Raw genomic sequence first — 14,860 nt, 5'->3', positions numbered from 1 at the left:
TCCCATGGCCGATGCGGCGGTAGCTGGGAAGCTCTCTTGGGGCAGAAGACATCATGAAAGGAGCTGTACTCCTTAGGAATGTGGATAGACTGCTTCTCAGGAGGACTCTCGACCGATGTTGTAAACAAAGAAATGGGGTTCCGACCTTGAAGAGGGAGATTTGGAAAACAGGTAGGTGTACATCCAGATCCCCATTTCTTTATCTCTCCTGTGCCCCAAGAGATGATGGGATCGTGCTTCACCAGCCACGGGCGCCCTAGAATGATGTCCATATTTGCACCCTCCAGAACCAGAAATTGAATCCTCTCTTGATGTAACAACCCCACTTGAAGAAGGATGTCTTCGCATTGTCGATGGATACGGGTCGAAGATCGAGTGCACTGGGTTATCGGTTGTATCTGGTATATATGCGAGGACGCCTCAGTACGTAGGTGGAGTTGACGACAGAGGGATTGGGAGATGAAGTTCCCTGCTGACCCGGAGTCGATGAGGGCTGTGACAAGGAGAGAAATAGAGGCAGTAGTTATTTGTACGGTGGTAGTAAGTGGTTTACATTGTTCAATATTCGTACTGAATACACTCACTGAAGTCCGAATGGGACGAAGGGGACACTCCATACGGGTGTGTCCACTGACACCGCAGTATAGACACAGACCCCGGGTCAGCCTCCTCTGTCGTTCCGCTGATGTCAGTCTTCCAGACTCTATTATCATGGGTTCTGGTTCTGGAGAGGCTGTTGACTCAGGCGATTGGAGGAGTGCAGACGAGGGGGTGATGGTGTCCTGTTGATAGGAACGGAGACGATCGGAACATCGGAGAGAATGTTGGATGAATCTCTCCAGACCCATAGTATCATCTAATGTGGCCAGCTGGATTCGGAGAGTGGGTTCCAAGCCGAGCCGGTACGTGGTCAACAACGATCTCTCATTCCATCCACTTGCAGCTGCTAGAGTGCGAAACCGGAGAGCATATTCCTGTGTAGATAGAGTACCTTGCTTTAGATGATACAGCTGCTCTCCAGCGGCTACTTCCCCATCAGAACGTCCAAACACCTCTTTGAAATACTCCGTGAAGGTAGTGATGGAATTCATGACCGGCCCGGCTTGGTTCCAGATCGTCTCAGCCCATTTAAGTGCAGGCCCAGAGAGTAGTGATACGATGTAGGCGATCTTTGACTTATCTGTGGGATATAGAGAAGGTTGCATTTCGAATATGAGGGAACATTGTAACAGAAAACCATTGCACTCCCCCGCTCCGCCTGAGTAGGGCGCTGGTCGGGCCATGGGACTGGAAGGAAGGGCCGAAGAAGAAACTGTGGAGGCGGAAGTGCTCGGTGCTGGTGGTGCGTTGGAAAGTGGAGCTGGTGGCTGTAGAATCCGCTTCAACTGGTCCACCAGCTCTTGAAAGTGATCGGGGGTGCTCATGTTGTCGTCGTTATTGGTCCGGGCTTCTGTTATGAAGCGGACAGGAGACAGAGGTAAGGAAACGTTAGGGTGTTTATTAAATGACAACAAGGAGCACATGAAGGATAGCCAGGAGGATCAGGAATGATGTTGGGGTCTTTTCCTCCGTGGCTGGGTAACAGGAATACACGAGGATGGACAGCACACACCAGATACAGCTGACAGAGGATGACACAGACTTGGAAGGACTGGAAGACAGGACGATTCGGGTGGACCAGGAAGACTAGGAGGAATACAAAGAGAACAGGTAAGTAAAGCGTTTGTTTTAGCTGAGGATGACTACGCTGAGTGGTCGCTCAGTTGTCCGCTTTCGTCGAGACGAGCCCGGACAATGAGCGACTGGAGTGCTGTGCTTTTATCTGGTGCTCGTGAATGTGATGCAGCTGTGTGCTCATTAGAAGTCAGGTGATGGTGATCTTCGTGAGTGGGGATCGTGAGAGCCTGACCAATCCGTGACAGTTTGTTTGTTCACTCATTCATACATCCATCCATTATTTGTTCATTCATCCATTTGTCCATTCATTGTTAATTCCCTCATTGTTCGTCCACTCATTTGTTTATTCATTTATTCATTCAATCTGTCTGTCTATCTATTTATTAGTTAGTTCATTTGCTTGTCCGTTTGTTTGTTCACTCATTTGTTCATCCATTGTTTGTTCGTTCTTTCTTTGTTCGTCTATTCATTTGTTCAATCATTCATTCATCTGTTCTTTTATTTATCTATACATCCATTGAAAGTTTGTTCGTCTGTCGTTTGTTTGTTTACTCATTTATACATCCAATGGTTATTTGTCCATCCATTGTTAGTTCGCACATTGTTCGTTCATTCAATATGTCTGTTCATCCATCCATCCATCCATTTTTAGTTCATTTGCTCATCCGTCTGTCATTTGTTTGATTCCTCATTCATTCATCTGTTTGTTCATCCATTGTTCGTTCATTCATTCATTGTTGATCCATTCAGTTGTTTGTTCAATCATTTATCCATCCATTGTAAGTTTGTTTGTTTGTTCATCTGTCGTTTGTTCACTCATTCATACATCCATTGGCTATTTGTCCATTCATCTATTTGTCCATTTATTTTTAGTTTGTTCATTGTTTGTCCGTTCATTCCATTCACCCATCCATCCATTTATCATTTACTTGTTTGTTCATTCAATCATCCATACATCCATTGTTTGTTGTTTGCTCATTCATACATTCATCGCTTATACATTTGTACATTCATTCATCCATACATTCATTGTTTGTTTGCTCGTCCTTCTTTCATTTGTTTGTTCGCTCTTTCATACATCCATCGTTCAGTTGTTTATTCATTCATTTGTCTGTTCATTGTCCATCATTCATTAATTAATCCATCCATTCATATTTTTTCATTTGTTCATTTATTAATCAATTCATCCATTGTTAGTTTTTGTTCATCTGCCTGTTGTTTGTTTGTTTGTTTGTTTGATCAATTATTCATACATTTTTCATTTATCTGTCTGTCCATTGTTTGTTCCTTCGTTTATTGTTCGTCCATTTACTCATTAATTAATTCGATCTGTCAGTTTATTCCGTTCATCCATCCATTTATCGTTCTTTCATTTGTTCATCCATTAATCCAAGCATACATTGTTAGTTTGTTTGTTCGCTCATTCAATCATCCATCTTTCATTTTTTTATTTATCCGTCTGTCCATTCATTGTTTGTTCCTTTTGACCTTTCATTCTTTTCATCCATCCATCCATTTATCATTCATTCGTTTATCCATTCATTCGTCCATCCATCCATTGTTAGTTCATTTTGTTCATCCATCTGTCATTTGTTTGTTCGCTCGTTGATTTTATCGTTGATTAATCTGTCTGTTCTGTTCGTCCATCCATACATACATTTTTCATTCATTCATTCTTTCATTTGTTTATTCATCCATTCATTCGTTATTTTTTTTATCAGTTCATTTTTTAATTAAAAAGTAATACATCTGTAATCATATTCACTGAAAAGAATTAATACAATTAATATTTTGATCTATATATTAATTATTATGAATTTGTAAATGTTAGCTTGGCTCACCACTAAATAAAATACAATAATATGTATAAAAAATATGCTTAAATGTTGTATTTTGCTTGAATAGCATTAAAAAAAAAAAAACTTCTTCTGACATGCTGTCACATTTAAATACTATGAACCAGTCCAATGATGTAAAACTTGTAATAACTAGATATGGCAACATGGAGAAGCAGAGACTGCAGCTGCGTCCTCTAGAGCTCATTCTCGCTCAGCCTCAGATGCATGAATTTATTCAGCGACATGATTTTAAACCAGAAATCCTTCATAAAACGTATGATTAATATTATTATTTTTTAGATCATTCATTTTTTATTGTGGTCTGGACTTTTGGGCCAAGGTCTGGACTGGCTGACTACAGGCCAGAAAGCTAAGTAATATAATTTTACACAATTGTCACCACAGGCATATTCCCGGTAATCACGAATTTTATTAGGAAGCTACAAAGCATCAAACATATAAAATAAAAAGAAAACAAATACTTGGACTCTTTTGTATTTAATGCCATAGTATTTGTATTTAATGACATAGTCTGTTTTATTCCATTTCAAATTTTCTAGTGTTTTTATTATTATTATTATTATTATTATTATTTTTTTTTTTTTTTTTTTTTTTTGTATGTAACAGGTTAAAAAAAGACCTTTTTAGAAATGCATCCCAATGGAGTCTGGTAAATCTGAAAACTGCCAATTATACAGGGCTTTCTTCAGACAGATTAGCTGAGTAGTTGTTGAGGCCAGTGTTTCTCAGACTTATTCCTCGAGGCACACAAACACAACTCCTGCTAATTAAACACACCTGATTTAACTGATCAGCTCGTTTGGTAGAGAATCCAACAGCTACAATTAATAAATCAGAAAAATAAATATTTAAAATGTCTAATGTTTGACTGCCTTTAGGAACAACAGTGAGTAAGATTGGATTCAGTGATAGGGTAAAAACAAAATGAAATATAATAACATAAATAAAAGTTGTTTGTTGGAAAATTTCATATTTTCATAAATTAAAAAATAAGTAATAAAATACTAAATGTACGGTCAAACAAGATTCAAAATTTAGAAACATTTATCACAACAAACAAAAAGATATTGAATTAAAATCAATGAGCATTTTGATTAATAAAAAGTAAATAACTATAAACAAATATACAGTATCCCAATAATAAAGAGTAGTACTGTAATCATTGTATGACATAATATTAAAAGTTTTTTCCAAACCATATTTTTCACAGAATGTTTTTTTAGATGGCTTTTCTTGTCTATTTGGCAGACTGTGACATCTACAATATAGGTTTTAGGCAGCCTAATTGGCAACAAGCAAGTTACAATGTATTTTTGGTACACATTCCTAGCTTAATATGCTACTAGTAGACAGAAGCTGAGCGAGTAAACAACTTTCAGGCTGTACTTTATAAAGCAGAGACTGTCAATTTGGTCTAGACATTTTTTTTGTAACAATGGATTCAATATTTTAAAGGATAATATACAGCTCAAATAACTTTCTGTTTTGTGTGTGGGGTAGTTGTAAATGTATGCGGCTTGTGTCTAAACCGATGTTTTCTTGATGTAGGTTGACATTGCCTGCTTTCTCTGCTAACCTAAGCTGGCTGTCACTCACAAAGTTCTAAACACTATTGGACTTGACTGCAGCAGGACTGGAATCGTCACGCCACAACAAAAGCAGAAATGTTCTGATCAAGGTAGGCTCCTTTAGAGACATACAGTTAAAGTCAGAATTATTTTTTTTTAATATATTTCATAAATGATCAAGGAAAGAGCAAGGAAATTTTCACAGTATGTCTGATAATATTTTTTATCCTGGAGAAAATCTCATTTGTTTTATTTCGGCTAGAATAAAAGCAGTTTTTAATTTATGAACCATTTTAAGGTAAATTATTAGCCCCTTTTGGGATTTATTTATTTTTTTAATAGTCTACAGAACAAACCATTGTTATACAATAACTTTCCTAATTACCCTAACCTGCCTAGTTAACCTAATTAACCTAGTTAAGCCTTTAAATGTCACTTTAAGCTGTATACAAGTGTCTTGAATAATATCATGTAAAATATTATTTACTGTCATCATGGCAAGGATAAAATAAATCAGTTATTAGAAATGAGTTATTAAAACTATTATGTTTAGAAATGTGTCGGATTTTCTCTCAGATAAACTGAAATTGGGGAAAAAATAAACAGGGGGGCTAATAATTCTGACTTCAACTGTATATCACTTTTTACCTTATGCATCTGAAAGCAATTCTAAATATCAGGATAATACTTCATGTCCTTTGAAAAGTTGCATGAACAGTTACTATACAGTTCTTGCTTGTCAGCACTGGTCTTTAGCAAAAGGAAAACAGAACTGAAGTATAAATGAAAGGCAGGCCCATGGCGGGATCATTAAAACAAACACTGGCTTAGACATCTAGTTATGCAAAGAAAAAATATATATTGTACGCAGCAATATGAAACGCAAGCGAGAAAGATGTTGCTGAAGTATATAGGGAGGTGACTTTGGGTTTTAATTGGCTTTTTGTTTTCATCAGTCTCGGCTGAGTTGTAATTTATGAGTTTGATCTTTCGTAGCTGCTAGAAGCTAACAAGAGCTTTGCTAACTTAGTGGCTTCCAAAGTTCCAAAGTTTTGATGAACAACATGTGAGTCAAGGCAATTCAATAAATAAATGCTCAATGCAGATTTTAATGTGCTTCCTTTAATATTTTGAATTCTATTTCGTTGAACCAGTGTTTCTCAACCACGTTCCTGGAGGACCACCAACACTCTGTTGCTCTGCTCTGCTCTGGTTGTCTCCTTTGTCTGTCACACTCATTATAGGTCTTTCAGTCTCTGCTAATGAGATGTTAATCTGAATCAGTTGTGTTTATTTAAGGAGACAGGGAAAATGTGCAGAGCTGGTGGTCCTCCGGAAACGTGGTTGAGAAACACTATTTTGAACTATTTATAAATGTATTTAATTAGTCATTCATTCATTTATTCATAATGTACATACTGTACAATAGTCCTTTTCTGGTTCTCAAATCTGATTGGCTGATAGTCTTGTGATTTTTATTCGAGTGACCTGTGCCAGACTCTTCACTGGTGTGGATCATGCAACGCGCAGCGAGTACCAAGCAGATTGCTAAACTTTAGAAATAATGCAATAATTAATTTGCATAATTCTGTTATTTTATGGCAAGTAGCCATAAAATAAGTGGGATAAAGTACATCCAGGATGGTTGTTCTGACAGAATAAAGTGCTATACAACATCCCTTCGCTTCACGTCAGGCTGACAGCAAGCTTGTCAGGCTTGATTTTGCAATATGCTAATTACACGCGGCCGCCATTTTAAAGAACCAAAGCGAGGCTGCGGTGGAAAGAAACCCGGAAGTATAGGACCAGCACAGTAAACATTGCAGTAACATGCTGTGGACCACAAACCTCCAGCTGTTGCAGAGGTTTCAAAATGCAGAAATGGTGTAAACATCACTTTTAATATCACTAAGTTAAGTTTAATTTAAACAATTAAAATGCAATTTAGCATCAAACAACATCACAATCTCCGTAAGAGTAATATGCTCAAGTGTCCTCCTAGGTTTCAGTTCATAGCATCAGATAAACACCATGGGGATGCTTTTGTGCTTCAGCCTATGTAACCCGGTGAGCGATTAAAAAAAATAAAAAATAAATAAATAAAAAACAGTAGTCCTCCTGTAGCACACCCTCGTGTTGTCTGTAATAGTCCCGCTACTGAAGTTTTAAAACCGTCCATTTCCCGCTAACATTGAAACGCCGCTGAGCGCGGATGACTCGACTGATCTTCACGGCTGCATCACGCTCCTGTCACAGTGTATCTGTGTTTGCACTCAGTTTACCGCTCTTCACCCAGTGCAAACACAGATACACGGAAACTGGAGCGCGAAGCAGCAGTGAAGATCAGTCGAGTTATCAAGAAGATCACTTGGCTCTGTGTTTGTGCTCGGTAAACAGCGGAGAGTGAACTGATGACCTTCTCGGCCAATCAAAAGCATTTCTGTTGAGCATGTGAACACAATGGCAAATCAGCGCTGTTTTAAGAAAGCCATCAACAGTGCCTTAAATGTTAGCGGGAAATTGACGTTTTTTCTTGTCATTCAGTCTCCTGACAAGTCTAATATAGTGAAAGAATCAGTTAATTAACTTGAGTTTGATAAATAGCATCTAAAACGTGTGTTTGGGAAAGAAAACATTAGCTAACTAGTGCCATTTCCCTTAACTTAGCTGAAAATGAGCTCTGATTTCCCTTTTTATTTTTACTATTTATTCAGAATGGAACTTCGGGTCACTCGGAAGACGGTGAAATTATAAATTTGTGTCACTTTATCTTCACTGATAAGATATACAGTCAGCTACACAACAACCCGATGTACTTCCCAACGATACTTCCGGGTTTCTTCCCACAGCAGCCTCGATTTTGCTTGTAAAATGGCGACCGCGTGAAATCAGTTCATAGCAACCTCCTGGATGTACTTTATTCCTAACTTAAAATATATGTGCATGTGTGTATGAATAAATAATTACAAAACAATCTAATAGCTGGCTATTAAGGGCCTGTTTGAATTGGCGCATTCTGCTTTTTGAAGTCAGCATCTGTTCCTATGGGCCATCATTGTTAGACTGCTTTAATAAGACAGGTAATGATGAAGAAATGTAACTTCAATAAGTTCACTGGTGATACTAACTGAAGATGTTAATTACATCTAATCCCAAGTGCACACACATAATGATGGGAAAAAAGCAGATGTAAGCTGCAAGGGATGGTGTTAATTAGGTTCAACATTTCTTTTCTCTTTTTTTTTCCCCCCAAATACTGAGGAATTGTAATTCTTGCACCATGGCTCAGCAGTGACAAGACTAATTGCAAAACTGAAGCAGTTTTCTTGCTGTAAATGAGAGAGCTGGGTGATGATGCCGAGGAGGCTGTGTAAACAGTCTGCGAGGCAAAAAAAAATGTTGCTGAGATCTCGGTTGTAGCAGCCTTAGCCCATTTGAAGGTTACAGTAATGAGCACATGATTGGGAATGACAGGAGTGAGACAGACACGAGTGCAATACATGCTGAACCACAACAAATGGTGGTAAATAGGCTTAACACATGCATGGAGTGAGCTAGCATTACAGAACAGCTAGACAGCTAAGCTGCTTCTGCGTACATTTAAAGATATTTTGCTTTTTACAAGCGTTTGAATAACCTGACCTTGACGTGGTCAGAATTTCAGAGATGACACACTTCCCTACTAACAGACATACAAACAATACCACAATGCCCCAGCCTAGCCTTTGTTTGCATCTCTCCGTTAAGCTTTGTATTAATTCTCATGTCAACACAGTGGATAACATCTCAAATGTGTTTTAATCAGCATCAGTTAAAAAGAAAATAGAATATATTCATAGATGAGTACATCTAACTGTAAAAATTCAATCAATCATAACGGCATTATATATATATATATATATATATATATATATATACTTTGCTTAGTCTTGTAGCTTAACAGAAATAATGTACAGTATAGAATATAAAGTCATGGTACAGTGGAAAATGAATTAATATAGTGTATGACTCCCATGAGCTTGGAGGACTGTATCTATACATCTCTGCTATGACTCAAATAACTTAAGTCATCTGGAATGGCAAAGAGAGCGTTCTTGCAGGACTCTCAGAGTTCATCAAGATTCTTTGGATTCATCTTCAATGCCTCCTCCTTCATCTTACCCTAGACATGCTCAATAATGTTCCAGTCTGGTGACTGGGCTGGCCAATCCTGGAGCACCTTGCCCTTATTAGCTTTCAGGAACTTTGATATGGAGGCTGAAGTACGTAAAGAGCACTATCCTGCTGAAGAATTTACCCTCTCCTGTGGTTTGTAATGTAATGGGCAGCACAAATGTCTTGATACCCCAGGCTGTTGATGTTGCCATCCACTCTGCAGATCTCTCGCATGGCCCCATATTGAATGTAACCCCAAACCATGATTTTTCCTTCACCACACTTGACTGATTTATGTGAGAATCTTGAGTCCATGCGGGTTCCAATAGGACTCCTACAGTATGTGTGATGATTGGGATGCAGTTCAACAGATGATTCATTAGAAATAAAAAACAAAAACAAATACCTTCTGAAACTTTTCCAAACAATACTGTTAGACAGCTTAGCCGGGTCTGTGTACATTAAAGGTATTTTGCGTTTTACACACGTTTGAATAACTTGACCTTGGCGTGGCCAGAATTTCAGAGATGATACACTTCCCTGCTAACAGACACACAAGCACTCCCACAATGCCCGGCTTAGTCTTTGTTCCTATCTCTCCATTAAGCTCAGAACTCATTCTCATGTGAACTGTGCACACTGCACACCATTTAAAATGCTTTTTAAATCTGTTACTACTCCGCAGAGGCATAAATCTCGCTGTAGACTGGTGATTCTCGCTACACTGTTTGCACAGAGATTCCCCAGCTGGGGCTTGATCTATGATTAGGTGTAGGCAAGAGAAAGTACAAGATTACATTTCAGAAATGAAGGCTTATGTCATGACAGTGGTTTAACAAATTCACTGGAAGGTAATGGGAATGATTAATAAGGCGGGGTAGAGAAAACCTGGGATCCTTTTATACTTGCCTGTAACATTAATGCTACTCCCTCTCTCTTTTCCTTCAAATGTGGCTTATTCAAATAGTGTGTGCGTGTGTGCCGTTATGTTAGCCCCTCTTTGCACCTAGTATTAAGATCACAAGCTAATTACAAGGCCTGCCAATCAATGACAATAAAAAGTAATCAAATTAATTCCACAGTATGGTGGGTAATTTGTTTAATTAATCACATATTACATTTGGTTGTGAAATCAGCCCCCAAAAGAAAATTATTATTACAGTCATTGTGAATAGAAGAATTGCTCTGTTTAATCAACACATGATTGATCGGTTGTGATTTGTCAAAGCAAACACAAAACTGGTTAAAACATTATGTAAGTGATTGGCATCAGTGTGTTCAGGAAAAAAATAAATCCACATTTAAAGCAACTACAACGGGAGCATTTTAGGGGGCTATTAAAGGACCCCTGCTTTTCACTATCTATAAAAATTACCTACCTTCTGTACGCACTGATGTTGACATAATAATGTACTGAATCATACTGAATTGTAATCAATTTTGAATTTAGGTATTAAAAATATGCCTTTATTGCTAAATGTACACTAACTGGCCACTTTATTAGAAACGGCTGTCCAACTCCTCGTTACACACATTTCTAATCAGCCAATCATATGACAGCAACTCACTGCATTTGGGCATTGAGACATAGTCGAGATGATCTGCTGCAGCTCAAACCGAGCATCAGAATGGGGTGAAAAGGTGGTTTAAGTTACTTTAACCGTGGCATGGTTGTTGGTGCCAGACGGGCTGGTCTGAGTATTTCAGAAACTGCTGATCTACTGGGATTTTCACGCACAACCATCTCTAGGGTTTACAGAGAATAATTCGAAGAAGATCTAAAATATCCAGTGAGCGGCTGTTCTGTGGATGCAAATGCCTTGTTGATGACAGAGGTCAGAAGAGAATGGCCAGACTGGTTTGAGCTGATAGAAAGACAACAGTAACTCAAATAACCACTCGTGACAACGAGATATGCAGATGAGCATCTCTGAACACACAACACGTCCAACCTTGAGGCGGATGGGCTACAGCAGCAGAAGACCACACCGGGTGTCACTCCATTCAGCTAAAAACAAGAAACTGAGGCTACAATTTGCACAGTAGAAGATTGCAAAAACGTTGCCTGGTCTGAGTCTCGATTTCTGCTGCAGCATTCAGATGGCAGGGTCAGAATTTGGCATCAACAACATGAAACCATGGATCCATCCTGCCTTGTATCAATGGTTCAGGCTCGTGGTGGTGTAATGGTGTGAGGAATATTTTCTTGGCACACTTTGGGCCCATTACTGTAGTATCAATTGAGCATCGTGTCAACCTCACAGCCTACCTGAGTATGGTTGCTAACATTGTCCATTCCTTTATGACCAAAGTGTACCCATCATCTGATGGCCACTTCCAGCAGGATAACACATCATAAAGCGCAAATCATCTTAGACTAGTTTCTTGAATATGACAATGAGTTCACTGTACTAAAATGGCCTCCACAGTCACCAGCTCTCAATCCAATAGAGCACCTTTGGCATGTGGTGGAATGGGAGATTTGCAACATCGATGTACAGCCAACAAATCTGCAGCAACAACTCAGACGAATATTTCCAGTACCTTGTTGAATCTATGCCACGGGGGATTTAGGCAGCTCTGAAGACAAAAGGTTGTACTAGTAAGGTGTACCTAATAAAATGGCTGATGAGTGTACATTGTTTTTGGTATTAGACTAACAAAATATCACAACATAAATGTGATCTACTATAAATACACTGAAAGTTCAATGGTTAATTTAAATCATAACTAAATAATAAATAATAATAAATTATACATAATAAATAATAAATCTGGCAGCCTTAATATAAAAAGTTTACCTTTTTAAAATAATAGGTTGTTGAAATGTACATCTTATGCTACTGTCAAACTGGTATAACCAATGTAGTGCTCTTTTATTCTTTATTTATTTATTAAAATTTGATTATACATTTTTATTATTATTACATAATGGCATGCTTCGTATTCAGGCCATGTTCATCTTAAGGCTGATGAATATATTCTGCTGATTACTCATTATATCTGACATTTATCTCATGAGCTTGTAGCTTGAAGCAAAATCCTTCATTTTTTTCAGCATGCAGTACTAATGCAAAGGTAAAACCTGAAAAATGCGCTCCCCTGATCAATGTGCTTCTCTGAAAGTTTGGCCACATTTCGATTTAGTGTCTACCCTTTGGACGCATCACAGAACAACCTTGATAAAGGTATGGCTTCCTCACCAAGGACTCTGCAAACAGGCTAGAATGTTCTGGAAGTTTTGTGGACTTAGTTTAAGACAGTTTTATTTACAATATTAGGGAAAACCAACATGAGCGTTTTAATTCACTATACATTTCTACTATGTACAGTACTTACACTATATGAAAGACAGAATTGAACAAGCAAACAAACAACTGCTATACACAATATACTACAACTTTTAGCAAGTAAATATCCTGTTATATTGGTAAAAAGCTGCACATTCACATACTGTACACCTCGTTTTACTTTGAAATTGTAAACAGGTAAAATTGTCAACTTTAAAGTGAAATTGCTAACTTTTATTTATTTAAAATTCAAGATTAACACTTACTCATTCATTCATGCATTCATTCATTCACGTAATTCCTTATAAAATTCCTTATAAAAAGATAACACATCGGCCTACATTTTTTGCGAAAGTAAAATACATTGCTCCAGGTATGTTTCGTTGCACGTTTCAGGTGACAAATCCTCTAGAAATCGCTGTACATTTTTGCGAAACTGAAATGCGTTGTTCAGGGTGTGATTTACTGCATGTTTTAGAAACAAATCCTTCATATATATTTGTTCAAGAAGTTGGGGCTTGTTGTACAGACCACCTAGCTAAACACTGACCTAACTTAACCACATACAATTGAAGTCAGAATTATTAGCCCCCCTGAATTATTAGCCACCTGTATATTTTTTTTTCCTAAATTTCTGTTTAACGAAGAGAATATTTTTTTTCAACACAATAAAACTAAACACAATAGTTTTAATAACTCATTTCTAATTACTGATTTATTTTATATTTGCCTTGATGAAATATTTTACTAGATATTTTTTCAAGACGCTTCTATACAGCTTAAATTGACATTTAAAGGTTTAACTTGGTCAATTAGGTTAACCAGGCAGGTTAGGATAATTAGGCAAGTTATTTTATAACAATGGTTTGTTCTGTAGACTATCGAAAAATATATAGCTTAAAGGGGCTAATAATTTTGACCATAGAATAATTTTTTAAAAATTAAAAGCTGCTTTTATTCAAACTGAAATAAAACAAATAAGACTTTCTCCAGAAGAAAAAAAATAGTATCAGACATAATCTGAAAATTTCCTTTGCTCTGTTAAATATCATTTGGGAAATATTTAAAGAAAACTTTATTCAAAGGGGGGCTAAAAATTCTGACTTAAACTGTATATCAAACTCAGTTCCTGGAGGGACGCAGCCCTGCAGACTTTAGTTCCAGCTCTGCTTCAACACACCTACTTGTAGGTATCAAACAAACCTAAAGCAATTAATTAGTTTGATCAGGTGTGTTTAATTAGGGTTGGATCTAAACTGGGCAGAGCTGCGGCCCACCAAAAATTGAGTTTGACACCTGTGACCAAAACCCAACCAATAGTGTTTTTTTTTTTTTTAAAGCACAAGAAAATTTCACTGTGAACATGTAATTTTATCTTTTTTGTGAAATGGTACTTTACTGAAGTTAACCTTAAGCACTCTTGATCACAAATACAAGGTGAGCTACTGAGCAAACTGGCCACATCAGTTGTCCATATAGAGATACGTGAGGCAAACAAATTTAAATGCAAACCATAGAAAGTGTTGTTTTTGTGGTATTTTATTTGATGTTGTGCAAATAACTTCACAGAATAATCTGTTATTTGAAACTAGTATGTCCTTTAAATATTACTAGGGTGAAAAGGAACAAAAGTCTTTGTCCTCATACTATCACACCGCAGTTAACCTTAAGCATTCTTGATCTCAAAAACAATGTGAGCTACCGAGCAAACTGACCACATCAGTTGTCCATATGGAGATACGTGAGGCAAACAAATTTAAATATAAATCATAGACGGTGTTGTTTTTGTGGTATTTATTTGATGTTGTGCAAATAACTTACCAAAATAATCCATTATTTGTTACTATTATGTCCTTTAAATATCACTAGGGTAAAAAGGAACAAAAGTCGTTGTCATCATACTACCATGTAGCATTCGTTTTTGCGGTCAAGTGTACATATTTTGATATTTCACAAAACAAAAAAGAAGGCTTAAAGCATGCATTTCCAATAAGCCTGTGTTAAAATACACTTATTAAAGTATAATACTTAAAATATATTGCTTAGTTTTATCATAAGCAATAATAATACGGTAACCTGGCTTTTCTTTTTTGTGCAGTTATGAACCTTACAGATTCACAGCCTGTGCATTTTGTAACCTATAAGTTCATTTACTGAATTATCTGTTGTTGCTGGAAGAAATAAAGCAATTGATATTCAGTCCTTCACAGTGCAGCGCATCAGGGAGCAGGACTTTTGGTGTCAGATTGGCTGTGTGAAAACTGTTAGCATTAATGAGTCTAAGATCAGGTCAAAGCTCAGTTTTTAACGC

The 14,860-nt window shown here is 37.3% G+C and overlaps 1 protein-coding gene across 1 annotated transcript in view; it reads right to left on the bottom strand.

Annotated features, from left to right (window-relative positions):
• alk (ALK receptor tyrosine kinase) overlaps nucleotides 1-14,860 on the bottom strand; it is an 860,900-nt gene that overhangs the window by 666,945 nt on the left and 179,095 nt on the right. The window lies entirely within an intron of this gene.

This window comes from Danio aesculapii, chromosome 17 (genome assembly GCF_903798145.1).
Source record: "Danio aesculapii chromosome 17, fDanAes4.1, whole genome shotgun sequence".
Lineage (NCBI taxonomy): Eukaryota > Metazoa > Chordata > Actinopteri > Cypriniformes > Danionidae > Danio > Danio aesculapii.
The sequence above is the reverse complement of the archived record's forward strand: the minus strand, read 5'-3'. Positions and strand labels throughout refer to the sequence as shown.